This window comes from Sturnira hondurensis, unplaced genomic scaffold, assembly GCF_014824575.4.
Source record: "Sturnira hondurensis isolate 20B ecotype Veracruz unplaced genomic scaffold, ASM1482457v3 Scaffold0011880, whole genome shotgun sequence".
NCBI classification, from domain to species: domain Eukaryota; kingdom Metazoa; phylum Chordata; class Mammalia; order Chiroptera; family Phyllostomidae; genus Sturnira; species Sturnira hondurensis.
This window is the reverse complement of record NW_028084511.1, coordinates 2,022,015-2,028,174: the sequence shown is the minus strand read 5'-3', so window position 1 is coordinate 2,028,174 and position 6,160 is coordinate 2,022,015. Positions and strand designations below refer to the sequence as shown.

The 6,160-nt window shown below is 41.0% G+C and overlaps 1 pseudogene; it reads left to right on the top strand.

Moving 5' to 3' along the window:
• The first annotated feature begins 3,177 nt into the window (after positions 1-3,177).
• LOC118996941 (catenin alpha-1-like) lies at positions 3,178-5,577 on the top strand (annotated as a pseudogene).
• Positions 5,578-6,160: the final 583 nt, after the last annotated feature.

Here is a 6,160-nt window from a genome sequence, read left to right as displayed (position 1 = left end):
TAGAGACTAAAAGCACAATTCTAAGGATCAATGAATCCAGGAGTTGGTTTTTTGAAAAGATAAACAAAATAGACAAACCTTTAAGTAGGCTCATCAAGAAAAGAAGAGAGAGGACCCAAATAAACACAATCAGAAATGAAAGAGGAGAGATTACAACTGATACCACAGAAATAGAAGGGATTGTAAGAAATTACTATGAAGAACTGTATGCCAAGAAATTTGAAAACCTAGGTGAAATGGACAAATTTCTAGAAAAATATAATCTTCCAAAACTCAATGAAAAAGAAGCAGAAAACCCGAACAGATCAATGACAGCAGATGAAATTGACGCAGTAATCAAAAATCTCCCATCACACAAAAGCCCTGGACCAGATGGTTTCACAAGAGAATTCTACAAAGCTTTTAAGGAAGAGCTAACCCCTATTCTTCACAGACTATTCCAAAAAATCCAAAATGATGGAAAACTCCCCAACTTTTTTTATGAAGCCAGCATCACCCTAATTCCAAAGCCAGATAGAGACACAACAAAGAAAGAAAGTTACAGGCCAATATCACTGATGAACATAGATGCTAAAATCCTCAATAAAATATTGGCAAATCACATCCAACAATACATCAAAAAGATCATAGACCACGACCAAGTGGGATTCATCCCAGGGATGCAAGGATGGTTCAATATATGCAAATCAATAAATGTAATACACCACATAAACAAAAGCAAAGACAAAAACCACATGGTCATATCAATAGATGCGGAAAAAGCTTTTGATAAGGTTCAACACCCATTTATGGTAAAGGTACTCAGAAAAATGGAAATAGAGGGAGCATTGCTCAACATAATAAAGGCCATATATGAAAGACCTACAGCCAACATCATACTCAATGGGCAAAAAAATAAAATATTTTCCACTAAGATCAGGAACAAGACAAGGTTGTCCACTTTCACCACTTCTATTCAATACAGTATTGGAAGTTCTAGCCACAGCGATCAGACAAGAAAAGGAAATAAAAAGCATCCAAATCAGAAAGGAGGAAACAAAACTTTCATTGTTTGCAGATGACATGACAGTGTACATGGAAAATCCTATAGCCTCTACCAAAAAACTGCTGGAACTAATAAATGAATTTGGCAAAACAGCGGGATACAAAGTCAATATCCAGAAATCAAAGGCATTTTTGTATACCAACAATGAAGCCTCAGAAGCACAACTCAGGAAAAATATCCCATTCGACATAGCAAAAAGAAAAATAAAATATCTGGGAATAAACCTAACCAAGGATGTAAAAGACCTGTATGCAGAAAACTACACAACACTGAAGAAAGAAATCAAGGAAGAAACAAATAAATGGAAACATATACCATGTTCATGGATTGGAAGAATTAACTTCATCAAAATGTCCATACTACCCAAAGCAATTTACAGATTCAATGCAATACCTATTAAAGTACCAATGGCATATTTCACAGACATAGAACAAACACTTCAAAAATTTATATGGAACCATAAACGACCCCGAATAGCAGCTGCAATGTTGAGAAAGAAGAGCAAAGTAGGAGGGATCACAATACCTGATATCAAACTGTATTACAGGGCCAGTGTAATCAAAACAGCCTGGTACTGGCACAAAAACAGGCACATTGACTAATGGAATAGAACAGAGAGCCCAGAAATAAATCCAACTCTCTACCACCAATTAATATTCGACAAAGGGGCCAATAACATAAAATGGAGTAAAGACAGCCTTTTCAACAAATGGTGTTGAGAGAACTGGACAGCTACATGCAAAAAAATGAAACTTGAGCACCAACTTACACCATACACCAAAATAAATTCAAGATGGATAAAAGACTTAAATATAAGCCGGGAAACCATTAAAGCCCTAGAAGAGAGCATTGGCAAGAAAATCTCAGATATTCCACGCAGCAATATTTTTACTGATACGTCCCCTCGAGGAAAGGATATAAAGGAAAGAATACACAAATGGGATCTCATCAAAATTAAAAGCTTCTGCATGGCTAAGAAAACAGGATCAAGACACGAGGAGAAGCAACAGTTTGGGAAAACATATTTGCCAATGATACCTCAGACAAAGTTTTAATCTCCAAAACATACAAAGAACTCACTCGCCTCCACTCAAAGAAGACAAGCAACCCGATTAAAAAATGGGCAGAGGACTTGAACAGACATTTCTCCAAGGAGGACATACAGAGTATCCAGAGACACATGAAAAGATGCTCAATATTGCTAGCTATCAGAGAGATGCAAATTTAAACCACAATGAGATACCACTTAACACCAGTCAGAATGGCTATCATAAAAAAGCAACAAACAACAAGTGCTGGAGAGGTTGTGGGGAAAAGGGGACCCTAGTTCACTGTTGGTGGGATTGCAGACTGGTACAACCACTATGGAAAACAGTATGGAATTTTCTAAGAAAACTAAAAATGGACGTGCCTTTTGACCCAGCAATTCCACTATTAGGAGTATATCCTAAGAACCCTGAAACACCAATCCAAAGGAACTATGCACCCCAATGTTCATAGCAGCACAATTCATGATAGCCAAGAGTTGGACGCAACCTAGATGCCCATCGGTCAATGACTGGATCAAAAAACTATGGTATATTTACACAATGGAATTCTAGGCTGCAGAAAGGAAGAAGGAACTACTACCCTTTGCAACATCATGGATGGAACTGGAAAGCATTATGCTGAGCGAAATAAGCCAGGCGGTGAAAGACAAATACCATATGATCTCACTGTTAACAGGAATCTAAACAAACCAAACAAGCAAGCAAAATATGACCAGTGACACTGAAATACAGAACAGGCTGACAGGGTCCAGAGGGGAGAGGGGAGAGAATCATAGGGGAAAAGGGGATGGACTCACATGAACAAGTATAAAGGACACATGGACAATAACTAAGGGTGGGGGGTGGAAATGGGAGGGAGGTGGGGAGCATGGGGCGGGGGATGGGCAGGGTTGGGAATATATGACAGAAAGCTGTACTTGAACAAGAATTAAATAAAAAATATTTAAAAATATTTACAATTGTTTTATGTCCTTATTTTAGTGTGATACTTAGAATTTATGGACCCATGTTGACTAATACTGGGTTCATCAGATATTTCCCCCTGTTATAATAGCATTCAGTGTTCTACAGTGATGTGGGCTGTTGACTTTGAAAATTGATTTTATTTGTTGTAATTTATTTTTCTTCTATTGCTACTTTCTTTAGAATTTGTACTAAGAAAGTTCACCAGGATCCCCTCATTGGAGCTAGATGGGAGGAAGACCAATTGGCATCTGTTGGTTCTGAGCCTCGGAAAAATTCCTGTGCTGACTTCCTTCCCCACAGAAATGCCTGATGTTCACACAAACAACATAGACTTCAGATGGGAACCCTGAAGGACTCTGGCAGTGGAGAGACTATTGGAGACACTTGTTGCACAGGTTACAACCGGTGAACACCAATAGGAAGGGGCCCTCTAATAAGAAGAGAGGCCATTCCAAGAAGGTACAGGTTTTGGCTGCATCTGGGGAACAAGCAAGTGAGAATTTGGGGGGAATGGGATAAAATTCCAAAGGAGAGTCAGTTTCTCAAGGAGAAGGTCTGGCTGCTACAGATTATTGGAAAACAAGATGATTGGATGCAGAGGGCTGTGTGGGAATTTGCAGATAACCCCTAACCCCTATTCTTCTGTGACCTGGGCAATATGGTTCAGGCAGCTCAGCTTTGCTCTCCACTGTTACCTGGCTGCTTGTTGTGGCTCACATGGCAGGTGTCAACAAATTACTTCTTCAGCTGAAATGTGTGGAAGATGGTAGCTTGAAACTGAGGAATGATGGGGCAAAACAATACTTGGGAATACAGTATAAAGCCCAGGGACCTCATGTGGATACACCTGACATCACGGTGCTATAAGGCAATGGGAACTGAAAGATGTGGGCCATCATTACTATGTGTGGGGGGCACATACGGATCGATATTTGTCTTTTACATCACTATTTCTCCCCCTCTTTTCTCTCTCTATTTCCCCTCTCTCTAATAAGTAAATAAATAAATGAATAAATAAATGAACAAATAAATGAATACATGCATACATACATACATACATAAATAGATAGATAGATCTTTAGAAAAAGGAAGTATGCACTCAATTTTGCAATAGGTAAAGTGATGAACAAGAACACAGACCTGCATAGATAGCTTCGCAAGCTCTCACAGACCCCTTGTCAGATTCATTGCTGGAAACGAATGTTTCCCTGTTAATACTGACTGATGCTGCAAAGAATGGAAATGAGAATAAAGTCAAAGACATTGCCCAAGTTTTCTGAAAACCTGCCAACAAATTGTCTGAGGTCACCAACTTGGCTTGTTGCATTTCAAACAATGAAGAAGACATCAAACTTTTTTAGATGTCTGCAAGCCTGCTGGAAGCCCTCTGTCCTCAGGTTATCAATGTTGCATTGGCTGTAGCAGTAAAGCCACAGAGTAGACTGTCCCAGGAGTTGTGGATATTTAGAAAGAACAGTGGGGAAAAAAACAGTCCATGTTCTCACAGATGTTGCTGATGATGTTATCTCCATTGACGACTTCCTGGCTGCCTCAGAAAATCACATATTGGAAGATGTGAACAAATGTGTTGTTGTTCCCCAAGAGAAAGATGTGGATGGGCTGGACCACCTGAGTTGGCACCACCTGAGGCCAAGCAGCCCAGGTCATTCCTGCAGTCACCTCAGCAATGGACAACTACGAGCCAGGGAACCACACAGAGAAAGTGCTGAAAGCTATCATGCTTCTCTCCAAAACTGCATGCTGCATTTTACCTACCAGGTGGATAATCAGCCTGTAGCTGGACCAAGTGCCTGGGCCATCATGGCTCAGCCTCCTCACGAGCAAAAAGGAAACACTATGGGATGGGTGATAGCTTCCAGGAAGAAAAGAACCACCTGGATGCTGAGTATTCAAAAGGGACAACAGTGGTAACAACACAGTTGTGGAGCCCAGGCAGATGAGTGTGATTGTGGTGAAGGTGAGGGACTTTGCCCGAGGTCTGGGACACTCAAAAACACATTGGCTGTGAAGCACTGCCAAGAAAATTGCTCAGGCAATTTTGAAGATGGACAAAGGTGGCAGCATCACCCCAGACCATTGCCCATACCCAGCCTGCAAGCAGGACCTGCTGGCCTCCCTACAGCATATTGTCCTCTACCGTCAGCAGCTCAACATCTGCAGCAAGGTCATGGCCAAGGTGCAGAACCATGGTGAGGAGCTCATCATCTCTCGGGTAGACAGTGCCATGTCCCTCATCTTGACTGCCAAGACCTTGATGAACATCAAGGCAGACAGTGAAGGCATCCTATGTGGGCTCCACCAAATACCAGGTCTCACAGTGTGGCTTTGTCCAACCTGCAGGCTGTGTCATGGAAGATGAAGGCACCTGAAAAAAATGTCTTGGTGAAGAGAGAGAAATAGGACAAGACACAGGCCAAGATTAAATGGGCATCTCCAAAGATGCAGGTGAACCCTGTGCAGGCCCTCAGAGAATTCAGAACCATGGACAGCATCTAAGGCTGCACTAGCCAGCTGTCCCAAGCATTCAGGGCACTTTGGATCACTCACAGTCTTCATGTGAATGTTTTTGATGAATAGAGCACTGAAGTCAGACTGCACAGATTTTTAAACCTGGCCTGGTGAAGAATTTTGCAGGGGCACACTTGTGTTTAAGTCAATCACAAATACTTTCAGAATTCAGGGATGTATTTCTAGCTATATTTTTAATAAGCTTCAATAAAAATAAAAATGTCATAATCAAACAGAATCCCACATTAACTTGTAAATACTGCTCTTGGCCAAGTGTAATGCCCATTGAATTAGTGTGGAATCAAGATTTGAACTATGAGGAGAGCAGACTCACCCTGAATTCAGGGAGGGGCATTTCACCAGCCCTGCATCCTGGCATTTTGGCTGCTAGTCAATGACCAAACTGAGTCAGGGAAAGCAAAGTGAGTATCTCAGGAAGCTGTCCCCAGAGGAGGAATGTTCCTAGGAGCATCTCTGAGAGGGAGAAACCACACAAAAGTCAGTAAAACATAATCTATCATGAAGAAAACTGATTACTCTCTTTATGACAGAAATTAGAATTTTAATGCAT